The 13,167-nt window shown below is 29.9% G+C and overlaps 1 protein-coding gene across 2 annotated transcripts in view; it reads right to left on the bottom strand.

Annotated features, from left to right (window-relative positions):
* The window catches only part of LOC124498668 (plexin B), a 55,904-nt gene that overhangs the window by 14,089 nt on the left and 28,648 nt on the right, over positions 1-13,167 (bottom strand). For both annotated transcript variants that reach the window (XM_075731467.1, XM_075731468.1), the window contains exon 3: positions 4,973-5,127. The gene's annotated coding sequence lies outside the window, so the exon portion shown is untranslated. The remainder of the gene's footprint in view (positions 1-4,972; positions 5,128-13,167) is intronic.

Here is a 13,167-nt window from a genome sequence, read left to right as displayed (position 1 = left end):
TTTTTTTTCGTTAGAAACAGGCAGAAAAAAAATGTAAATTTTATTTTCAAAGTTTGAAAAGGAGAGAATAAAGGTTGCTTCATTTATTCGTTTCGTATTTTTGATTTCCATTTCAGCAGATTTTTTTTTATTATTTCGTTTCAATTTCTATTCGATTAACTTGATTCCATCAATGATGATGAGTGGAAGAAATTCTAGGCAATTCAAATTCTTAGAATCTTTTTTGTGTGTGTATGTCTGTCTGTATGTGTGATTACCAGATTGCGGCCATCACATATTCCTTCCACCTAACGCCCAACGTTCGACTTATGGTACATGCAAACACAAACTAAACCAGTATATCCCAATAGAGAATTATTCAAAAAAAAAGAAAAAGAAAAAAAATGGTCAACAACCAAAACAACATTGTGTGCAACAAGATAGATAGCCAACAACTACAACAACAACAACAACAACAACAACAAATAGAACCCGAAAAATTCCCAAAAGGATTGTGTTGGTGAAAATGATTTTTCTTTCTCATACACACAACAGTGAGATTGAAAACTTGTTCCGGTCAACAACAACAACTAGTCAAGTACACGGTTATTCCGGTTTTTTTTCTCGGTAATTTTTTTCCATGATTAATAATGAATGAATTAGATATAATTAATTTGCTCGCATATATAAATTTTATAATCAAATAAAAATATGGCCCAAATCAGTAGTGAACAAAAAAAATTCATCTTAAGAAGCAAAAGAATCAAGCGATTCTATTCGATTCTGTTGCTGTCGCTGTTGCTGTTGCTGTTGCTGCTGCTATTTGTAATTATTTTAGCTGAATAGACAGAAAAAAAATTAGACGACAACGACAATAATAATCTAGTATAAACAACAACGACAAAAAAAAAATTTTTGTTTGGCAAGTATATCTAGCCTTTTCTTGTTGTTGTTGTTGTTGTCGGTTATTGCCAATGTTCAAACAAATAAACAACAATAACAACAACAGAAAAAACAAACCAGAACCCGATCATCATCATCATCATCATTATCAATTGGCAGATAGTTTTGTTTTTTGCTCTCATTCAATGAAGTGTTTGGTTTTACAAACAAAAAGCAATTATAATCATTGGTCCGTGTGTGTGTGTGTGTGTTTGGTTCACAATCAACGAGAATGAGTTAAATTTTCGATTGCCAAACAAGAAATACAGAAAAACGAACTAGAAAAGAATTTATTGATGGAACCAAAAAAAGAAAAAAAAGGGTTCATTCATGTTAACAGCAAATTTCCTGGCAATTTGTGTTTGTTCCAGCAAAAAAAAAGTAAAAAAAAATTCATGGCGCATGTAGTCCACCAACCAGAAATAAAAAAAAAACCGTAAAAAGAAATTGAGAACATCTGAAATGAAATGAAATGAAAAAAAAACCCAAAAAACGAAATGTCAGGATCAGCAAGAAAACTATTGTTAACCAGTTTGAAAAAAATAGCCATGCCTCAAACCAGACAAATAGACGATCATTGACAATGTCAAAAAATGAATGAATGAATGTGTTTAGCCACCATCACCACCATCATATCAAACACTATATCAACCTATTGAGTACTATTGAGTTGGATGGAGAGAGAGAGAGAAAAAAAAATTTTCATTGAACATCGCCAACAACAACACCATGATATTCTTGACTCTCAATAATAATAATTTGATTAGCTCAATAAATAATGCAATGATGATGATGGTGGTGGTGGTGTTCCATTTCGATCCAAAAAAAAAAAGACAAAAGAGAAGAAAAATGCATCGTCTTATTGTTTTTTGTTCAATTCTTCATCATCATTTTTTTCTAGTTTCGTTTCGTTGTTTGCTTGAATTTAATGGAGAGACTGAGTGAGCTTTGCATTCTATTTCTATTTCTTCTCTAGTAGCAGTGAAAGTATATTGTTTGTTGGTGTCTTTTTGTGTGTGTGTGTGTGTGTGTGTGTATGTCGATTGTCTCAATTGTAAACGAATAATAAAAACAGATATATATCGAGAAAGAAGAGCAGAAAAAAAAACACTTAGAAAAGGTTTATTTTGTGTGTCCCAGAGAAAAAAAAAAGAGAAATGGTTCTTTGGGAAAATTTTCATGGACAAGAAAAAATGAAACACACACACACACACATAAACCCCTAAAGGATATACAAATTTTTTTTTTCATTTGAAAATCATATGACCTGTTTTTTTGTTTGTTTGTTTGATTCTGTTTTTGCTGTGAATGTTAATGATGAATGTTTTTTTTTCGCTTGCTTGCTTGCTGGTACCAGAACCAGAATCAGAAAATGGTCGATAAATACCGCTTGGACTTTGTGTTTGATTTTGTTGATTAATTTAGTTATATAGGTAGCTAGCAAACAACTGTTATAAAAGTGAGCAAAAAACAGCAGCAACAAAAACAGCAACAACAGAAATCAAACTAATGATATTCGCCACTCTTAGGGAAGAATTAGAAAAAAAAACAAAAACCTGCAGAACCATAACATATATCATCAATAACCATGGAATAATCAAGGTGAAAAGTGAAAGTGGAAAATGTGTGGAAATTTTTTTTTTATTTAAATTTTCAAAAAAGGGGTCTCTCTGCATTATAGTAGTTGTATTAAACTTTTAAATATGTGTGTGTGTAAATGATGGCCATATTGAAAAAAGAGAAAAAGAAAAAAAATGCATCGATCATTTTGTCATCGTCATATAGTCGTCGTTGCCAAATCGTAAGCCAATCTAAAATAATGGATTCTTGAATGTAGAAATAACAACAACAACAACAACAAAAAAATTCTAGCAAAAAAGAAAAATCAAATCAAACACCACCAATACCACCACTAATGCTACTACTAACGCTAAACAACAAAAAAAAATGATAATCATTGAATCGTTTTTATTGCATTACAGAACCGGGAAAAAAAATTATTGAATCTACATTGATTCTCAATTAATTGATATTCAAACACTAATAAATGTATCTGATATATATTTTCATCATCATCATCATTTTTATTTTCTTATCTTTGATTCGATGAAACCATTCAAAAAGAATTACATTTAAAATCTATCATTCTATATATGGAATATAATTCTGTATTCTGTATAAACAGGCACAAACAGCAAAAAAAAAAAAAAAAAATAAATAAATAAAAGCTAAAATCAACTGATGATGATGACGATTTTGAATTAATTTGATTTGATTTGATTCAATTTTATAGTCATCATCATCATCACATTGAAAATAATCACAATTTATTAGGCCATTGGGTTCCATTGAACACACACACACACACACACACACATTATATTTGGGCCGAAAAAAAATGTTACAATGAAATGGAAATGGAAATCGAAACAAACAAACGGACAAACAGAAAAATGGAAAAAAAACTGGATATGATCGACAGATCATATCGTATCGAATAAATTGAAAATAAATTATTATAAATGATTTTTGTATTAGCTTCATTTAGAGAGATGTTTTTTTTATTTCATTGAAAATCAAAATCAAAAGAGAAAACAAAAAAAAAATAACTTAATAGAGATACCCCATTGCTAGTCATTAATGTCCGATCGGTCGATCTGTCGGTTGTTTGTTTGTTTGGCCGTTCTAAATACGATACGAAATCGAGGGCCATACATACACACAGTGTTTGGAACAAAGAAAAAAAATCAATTTATTCATTTGAAATTTTTCTTTTCTTTTCTTCATTGGTCTATTTCTCTCTCTGTGTGTGTGTGTTTTTTTTTATTGGATTGAATTTAAGCCTGGATATGATGATGATGATGATGATGGTCAACAAATGAGACGAATAATGATGATGATGATAAAATCAAATTGAAACCTCGATATTTTCATTGGTGGCAGCGGTAGTGATGATAGTGGTGGTGGGTGTTTTGTTTTGGTTTCATTATCAGCGGAAAAGATGAAATTCAATTCTCGTTTGTTAACAAAAATTTTCTGTTATTTTCATCATTTGAAGAAAAAAAAACAAAACAAAACAATAACAACTAGGATGCGTTAAATCCGAAAAGCAAATGGCTGACACACACACACACATCAAGCAGCAGCAGCAGCAGCAACGAAACAAAGTCAATATTTGGAACTGAATCTAGAGAATCGATCCACATTCATCCATCCACTGTTGTCTCATAAAATTGATGAGACCAGAAACGAAAAAAAAATTCAATTGACCAATGACAGCAACCAATAAAATATTATCATCATCATCATTCAGCAAAAAAAAATTGGAACAAATTAATAAATTTCTCTCTCTCTCTCTCTCTCGTCAATAATTTTCCATCAACAAGCCAATAAATAAAAAAAAATTATACAAACAACAACAAACATAAATGAAATGGAAAGAGAGAATTAAAGAAATCTAATCCAATTCCATCATCAAATTATCAAATCGATTTCATTTCATAGAAATATAGCAAATTTTTGTTTTTTGGTCATCAAATAAAGCCATAATAATGATGATGATGATGGCCATCGATTCATCAATATTGAACAAAAAGCTTTCCACTATCGATACAAACGATTTACATCATGATGAAGAGAAAGAGAGAAAGAAAGAAAGTAGCGAAAAAAATCACAAAATCATTAGAATCAACTGAATCGACAAATGATTCGATATATTCAGATTCAAATACACACACACGTATGAATCACATTCATTTTATAAAAGACAACAAAAAAAAAGACAAGTTAAATTGTTTCATTCCATGAGAATGAAAAGCAACAGAAAAAAAACTTTAAGAAAATTAATGTGACAACGATAACAAAAGAATTGTTTTGGCTAAACAAAACTTCATCAATTTGGTCGACGAAATCAGACAAAAAAAAATCGAGAGAGAAAGAGAGATTTCAAGTCACGATTTACAATTTATCCATTGTTCATGGAAAGTGTGTCTATTTCCACAACAACAGAAACAAAACAAAAACAAAACAAAACAAAATTTTTACCACTTACTTTTCTTTGTCGCGTTTGTTGTTGTTGTTTTTTTTCGCCCGTTTTGATCCAATTTGCTACGTTGTTGTGATAATCATCATCATCATTTTAAACATTGAAAATCAAACAAATCCTATCCATTCAATTTGATTTGATTTCCAGAATAAAAAACGAATCTAAACATGTGAAAAAAAACAAAACAAAATACGAATGATTAGCTTGTGACAAATATAAATAAATTAACAACAAAACACATGCACTATCGATAGTATCGAAATTTTGAATTTTTCATAAATTGTTTCCACCACCACCATCACCATCATCATCATCAATTTATGAGATACAACAAAATAAATGATTAGCTAGCGGCCAACACTGCATAATAAATTATGCAACAGTATTCGCAATTGTGCCCATTGTAATAGGAATCCATTTGAAACCAAATAATGCCTGTTTATTTATGTGTGTGTAACCAGATGGATACAACCCACAAACAAAGAAAAAAAAGAAAAGGCCATAACCATCATCAATATATGATGATGATGATGATGATCCTGGAACCAAAAAAAAAATGTACTTTGTCGCCCTTTGCATATCACATTTCAGTGTAGGCGTTAATTGAAAATTTATGCAAATCATTCTCATCATCATCATCATCATCATGTTAACTTTTTTTTGCAATTCAATTCAAAAAAAGTGATGTTGGTTATTGGTTGTATAGAATGCGTTCATTTAAGATCCAGAAAGAAACAACAACGACAGAATAGAATTACCGCAATTGAAACTAGGATGAACGGTGCCATTAAAGTGAAAACATAAAAAAACAACAACAAACCCTTTTACATTTAGAGATTCTACTACTAAATGTCTAAATGTAGAACAAAATGAAAATGAAATAAAAAACTATAATCATTCTGTCCGTAGTATCATCATCATCATCATCATGAGCCAAATTGTATGATGTTCTTTTAAAGTAAATGAAAAACCTTTTTTTTCTTTTCTTTCTGGCATTTCGGGCACTCTAAATGATGATGATGATGATGATGAAGTTGTGGCTGCCACATCATTCACATCACAAACACGTCGTGAACAAAACAAAACAAAACAAAACAAAAAAAAAGAAAACAAACCGCATCACACACACTTTACTATTGTTGTTGTCGTTGTTGTTGTTGTACCATTTATTGTTATTGTGTGGTTATTGTGTAAAATGCACCTTGCATCTTTCTATTCATTTGTTTGTTTGCTTGAAACATTCAATTTCCATCATGATGATGATGATGATGTTTTGATCCATGATGATGATGATGATGATGGAACAATTGTATTTATGAAATAAACAAAATAAATATATTTCTCAAGTTTTCTCAATTGCAATGAATAATTTTTTCTTTTCTTCTTCTTCTACTTCTTCTTTCGTTTGGTTTGTACAATGACACATGTATTGTTGTTGTTGTTGTTGTTGAAAACAGAATAGGAATAAAAAGAAGAGAAGAGAAGAGAACAAGAATCTAATAAGAATTTATACACATATATAGACAGAATTCATTCACAATGGTTGATAATAATAATAATAATAATAATATTCAAAAGAAGAGGAAAAAAAAAGACTTGAGATGTAGAATGAATGAAGTAAAGAATGGCAATGTAAACATACACCGAAAAAAAACATGGTATGTTAGTAAGAGCACCTATGGTTTGATCTTAAGAGTATGGCAAAACAAAAAAAAAGACAATTGATTTCAACAACAACAACAACAACAACAAAATACCAGAAACTGAGGACCGAGAGAGAGAAAAAAAATCCATGCATATATAAACGAAAAGGACGTGAATATAATCCTATAGGCTAAAGAATATTCTTTGCATTCTTTTTACGGACAATGATTGTCATGTGAAAAGATGATGATGATAATAATAATAAAGTTGTTGACATTTATAACATAACGAAACAAAAAAAAACAAAATTGGTATTCTGTTGAGCCATGGAAATAATAATAAAAAAAATGGAATTTTCTTTTCATTTTTTTAATTGTTTCTATGGATTCTATATATTCCTTAATACCTAGAAACAGCAGTAGTCTCATTCATCACAATGATGATGCGGATGATGTGCCGCATATGACAAAATGGAAAAAAAGAATTTGAAATGAGAAAAAAGCAATGTGTTTTGTGATTAATAATTGAAAAAAAATGCTCACTGTTTTCAAATTCTTTTTTTATTTTGAATGATGATCCTGTACATTTATCACCGGAGAGTTTATCTAAGTGATTTTTGGCCATAAAATTCTTAACGTTTTTTTTTTGCCTGTTAAATTATTTATTACGAAAGAGAATGTAAAAGAGAAAAAAACACATCACTACCATTCATGGATGTACACGTTTACGGAAAAATAATCATCACCATAATCAAATTTAATGAATGAATTTTTCAATAAAAAATAATCATCATGTCACAGGAAATTTTTTTTTGTTCTACTGATTTATTGATGCGAATGACAGTTTTGTTTTTTGTTTTTTGTTTTTATTTGCATGCGCATGTGCATGACAAAAAAAAACATCATATGGAAATGACACATATCGATTTGAAAACTTTTTGTCTGTTTGTTTGTTTGTTTGTTTGTTCCATCCATTCATTCAAGATTCTGATTATTTCCCAGTTGATTATGATTATGATTTTTAGTAGTACACAAAAAACAAACAAATGAAAAGAAAACAAAAAAAAAGTTACATTTTGGTCTATTGGAACAAAAAGTGAATCATTATCGTATCGTAGAAGTTGTTGTTGTTGTTGTTGTTGTTGGCCACTTATCATAAATTGTCACATACGCACTTGAAAAATAAACAGAATATATATTCTCATCGTGACAAATTATCAAATTTTTATTATTTAAAAAAAAAACTTGAACACATTCATTCAGATTTTTTCCACCGAAGAAAAACCAAAAAAAAAACATTCGAGTGTCAATGTCAGTTCCATCATCATCATCATCATCATCATCATCAAGAACTCATGAAAAGTCAAAATTTCCTCCTCTTCTTTTCTTGTGTATGAATCGATTGAAAAATTTCGTTCCGTTTTTTTTTCTTCTTCTTCTTCAATGGATCATATACATCATTTCAATGGTGATAATATCTTGGTGATGTGTCAGAAAAAAAACACTGAATGTTTCGGGCCATCATCATCATCATTTTTTTTGGTTTTAGTCAATTTGATCGTCGTTGTTGTTGTTGTTGTTGTTACGCTGTTTTTGGGTTGGCATTTTTTTTTATATTCACAAGACTTAATCAATCAATCAAATCGTTAAGTATAAAACATGGCTAAATGTCAGTTACAATCATCATCATCATCATCATCAGCGCATATTTGGTTAGTAATGAAAAAGTTTTTATTTTAGTAGTGGAAATAAACAAAAAATTTTTACCACCACCGGAATAAAATTTAACAAACAAAGTTTGTTGTTGTTGTTGTTTTTTTCTACATGTGATTCTCTCTGATCTGATTATTTTCCAGAATTTTGGTTCCTTGTAATAAAAAAAACTGGACTTAAATCACTATGAATTAGATTCAATGTAGATAAACAATGATCATGATGATGATTTCTATGATGACAAAATTTAGAAAAGTCTCAAAAAAAAGCAGAGAAAAATCAAATTAAATCTCCAGATAATTGCTGATTATTTTTTTTTTTTTCGTTTCTTGGTCGTCTGTGCACCAACGGGATACACAAATATTCAGGAAAAACGAAAGAAACGCTTCAACTGAAACAACAACAACAACAAGGAAGCAACTGGAATTATAAAATGCTAAAGAATGGCAGTAGAATTAATTGCCAAAGGAGGAGAAAAAAATTTATTTTTTTTTCATTCCACGAAAATCATGAAACAATGAAAAACATCGTGGAATTTGGTTTTGCCACATCCGGCATTACACAACACACACACACAAACACATGGAGATGAACAAATTCATTGTTGTTGTCGTTGCTGACGAATTTTGTTACACAAATGAATCAGAATATTTGAAAATTAGTTTTTTTTTGCTGTTTAAATTGATTGATTTAATCATAACGTCGATATTAATTGACATTTCAATCGATCATTCAAAAAAAAAACGATAAAAACTTGTCATCAAGTGTGGATTTTTTTTACAATGAAAATTCATGTACACTGTGTGTGTGTGTGTGTGTGTGTGTTAATCCAATGGAAACATCCAAAATTTGAATTTGATTATCTCATGAAAGATTTGCAGCAGCAGCAACAACAACAAAAATGGAACAATCATATTTGGATCATCAACATCCGTCAATCGAGTGAGCGAGCGAAAAAAAAATATCCATAAAACAATTGGATTATATACCAAGTGGATCAAACAGAGAGAATAAAATTATTAATTTATTATATACAAAGCAATGATGATTTTGATACACGGGAAAAAAAATTGCAAAGTCCATGGTGATTCACCATTTGTGAACAACACAGGGCAAAATGTTGATGATGATGACGATGACGACGACAAAGATGGATTTGTTTGGCTATAACAACTGAGAGTGAGAGAGAGAGAGAGAGAGAGAAAAGTATGAAAAATAAAACAAAAAAAAGCTCATCCATCTTGGCTTGCCATTCATCATCATAAGCATCAGAACTTGAACCAAAAAAAAAAAAAAATACCCATCTTGATCCAGGAACACACCGAGAAAAAAAAAATGAGAATAGTTCTTGAAACAATTCATAAACGCAAAGAAAAGAAAAGAATACATTTTCATTCGCTATTTTTTTTTTGTTGGGGCGGTGGGCGTTCAGTAGAATTTTGGTAGGAATTCTAATTTTTTTTTGATTCCCCTTTTCCTCTCATTCATCGTCAAATTCGAAATTCTCGTTACTCAAAGAAAAACGAAAACCATTCAATCATCCATGAAACAAACACACACACACACACACAGACAGACAGAGATATGGATAGAAGAACCAAGAAAAAAAAATTTCACCAATTTTTCTAGCACATACACATCATCATCATCATCATCATCATCAACATCATTTCTGCATTTCAAACAAAAACAATAAATTGGCCCCAGAAAAAATATATTTCACTGGATTATTATCCAGTGTTAACATTTATTTTTTTTTTCGTTGTTTTTGTTGTTGTTGCTGTTGTTGCCAGAATTTTACTGGATAAAAGGGAAAAATCGTGACTAAATTCATGAAACGAAAACGAAAAAAAAAATTGTTGTGATTTCTTTCTTTCTTACGATCAAATATGTATGTGTGTGTGTGTGTGTGTGTGTGTGTGTGTGTGTGTGTGTGTGTGTGTGTGTGTGAAACAAATTAATAATATTATCATCGGCATCATGAATTTGCGTGCAGCAACTGAAAAGAAAAAGAAAAAGAAAAAAAAAACATTAAACAAGAATATATAGAGACGTAGAGAATCATGATGTGCATGATCCAGAATGAATGATGCCTAATTTTTTCTTTTCTCTTTTTTTTTGATTAGCTCATAAGAATATGGAAAGAATATTATCATCATTCACATTTTCAATTTTTTTTGTTTAATTATTAGCCAAACAAAGACAGAGAGAGAGAGAGAAACAAATTTATCATTTATTCTCATTTCAACATCCGTCGGTAATTCTGATGGAAAAAAGAATTCAATGAACAAATCAACCGTATAAAAATAGAAAACGAAAATAGAATATTAGAATCGTCCAATCATCATCATCTATTTATGTATATAAGATGATGATTCAGCCATATATAAAGTGTTGATGGTTTAATGATCATCATCATCATAATAATAATAAATGGGCATCCATATGTTGTATCAGAAAAAAAATTTTTTTGATCAATTCACAGAATTTCAATCACACACACACACACACACATTGACACCGGCTGCCATCATTATTGGCTCATCATCATCATCATCATCAAAACGCATAAAACGCATATAAAGCATCATCAATGACGCATATCAAATTCATAAATCACATACACGCATATATACGTTAACCCTTTATTTTTCGGTAACATATTTTTTGTTTATCACCAATATCAAAATGAGCAAATTTCATTCATTCATTTTTTTTCTTCTTCTTCTTCTTCTTCGTTTTGATGGAAATAGAATATCACCATTGATGTGTGTGTGTGTGTGTGAACTTTGGCCTAGTCATATCATGAAGAAAACGAGAGATTTTTCTGATTTGATTTATAGAAATAGAAACTTTTTTACTTGTTTTCTGTTCATGTTGATTAACGAATCGGGTTCTTCATCTTTATTCATCCATAAAAACGTAGACTAAACAAAACGTGCTAATTTGTTATGAATATAAAACACACATTAGCAAAAATAACTGCCGATAGGCATTGACCGATTTCATCATTTGTGCCATACTTGTATACTATAGTTGCTTGAAACATTGAATTTGTGTTTGAGAATGAACAGAGCAATGAAAATGTTTCCGGCCTAGTTTTTTTTTTATTATTATCAGGAATGTAATATGAAATCTAAAGAAAACAACAACGAAAATAATAGCATCAAGAATTTCAACTTTACATTCAATTAATGATGATTATGATTTTTCGAGAATCAGATTTTATTCTTTCGTTTTAGTTTTTGATAAAGAATTTTGTTGTAATATTGATGGATAAAAAATTTGACAACAACAACAACAACAACAACAGGAGCAGAAAACTGGCATACTTTGTCTCACTTTTTTTTTGTGCTCTTTTTCATTGTGTAATTGGATACGATTAAAATGAATGAACAACTGAATTCCAGTATTTATAATGATGATGATGATGATGATGACAGGCAAACAAAACAAAACAAACTACAAAACGAAAAAGTATATAAAGTATTGAGAAATTTGAGCACAACCGACAAGACTATGTGATGTCTACGATGTCTTTATTACATTATATAAATGAATGAATGAATGAATAAAAATTCTCTTCATCATCATCATCATCATCATCGTCGTTGTTGTTTATTGATGATGATGATGATGAAAATGTTTCAAAACAAATACCAACCAACAAAAAAAAAGAGCAGAATAAAGAATAATAAAAATAAAAAAATCCATAGACAAGAATTGGAGTGAATCAAGTTAAAAGCCTTCTCATTACATCCAAAAAAAAAACATTGATCCATCATTGTATGATGATCACACACACACACTCAAACACAAAACGGAAACAATCTAATTCCGAAACTAAAAAAAGAAGACAGAAAGAAAGAAAGAAAGAAATCTCAAAATCATCAACAAGATTAGCTAATGTGAAATGTTGTTGTTGTTGTTTTTCTTTTCATAATCATTTCCCAAAAGTTTTTTTTTATTTATTTTGTTTTCATATTCATGTGAATATTATGTATAAAGAAAAAAAAACATTTGACCATCACAACAGAATGGATGACGGCCCTTGGAGACCATTCTCTGACCACCACCACCACCACCACCGCCGCCATCACCATCATTGCATTGTCATCATTTTGGTTATAATAATGGTTAACTGTGAAAATGAAAAACAAACCAGGGAATCAATTTCCAAGTTTTTATGTAAAGAATTAATTTGATTTTTTTTTAAATTCATCACCATTTGACAAATTATTTTTTTTCGGTGAAAATCAGGATGTGGATGGATTTTTTTTTTCTATTTTTTTGTTGTGACAATCCAACAACAACAATAACAACGACAACAACAGTGGATATTAAACATGATGAGATTTTTTTTTCGTTCTGTTATAATAAATCAGAATGATGATAATGACAAAAAAAAAATCTTTTTTGGCCCAAAACACACACACACACACGGTTATTCTTAAACTCGTGTGTGTGTGTGTGTGTAAGGGTCTCTATGGATTTTGATTCACACTGGAACCACATTGGACAACAAAAATACAACACAACACAAATTCTACATTAATGATATTTTAGAGGCAAAAAAAAACATAAACGGTAATGCAAGTTTTTTTTTCGTCATGATTGTTAAAATGAAAACATAAATGATATTTGTATTTTTTTTTTTTTTTTTTGGTGATGATCTAAAATCATCATCATCATTGTGAATGAACGGAACCAATTTCATAATTGGATTCACACACACACAAACACAGGATAATGTGTCAATATGGTAGTTTGTTTTGTCCTGTTTGTTCATTTTGGCCATAGGGAAATCAACATTATTGATTGAAAATAGAAAGAAAAAAAAATTCT

The sequence above is a fragment of the Dermatophagoides farinae genome, chromosome 5 (assembly GCF_024713945.1).
Source record: "Dermatophagoides farinae isolate YC_2012a chromosome 5, ASM2471394v1, whole genome shotgun sequence".
Taxonomy (NCBI): Eukaryota; Metazoa; Arthropoda; class Arachnida; order Sarcoptiformes; family Pyroglyphidae; genus Dermatophagoides; species Dermatophagoides farinae.
The sequence above is the reverse complement of the archived record's forward strand: the minus strand, read 5'-3'. Positions and strand labels throughout refer to the sequence as shown.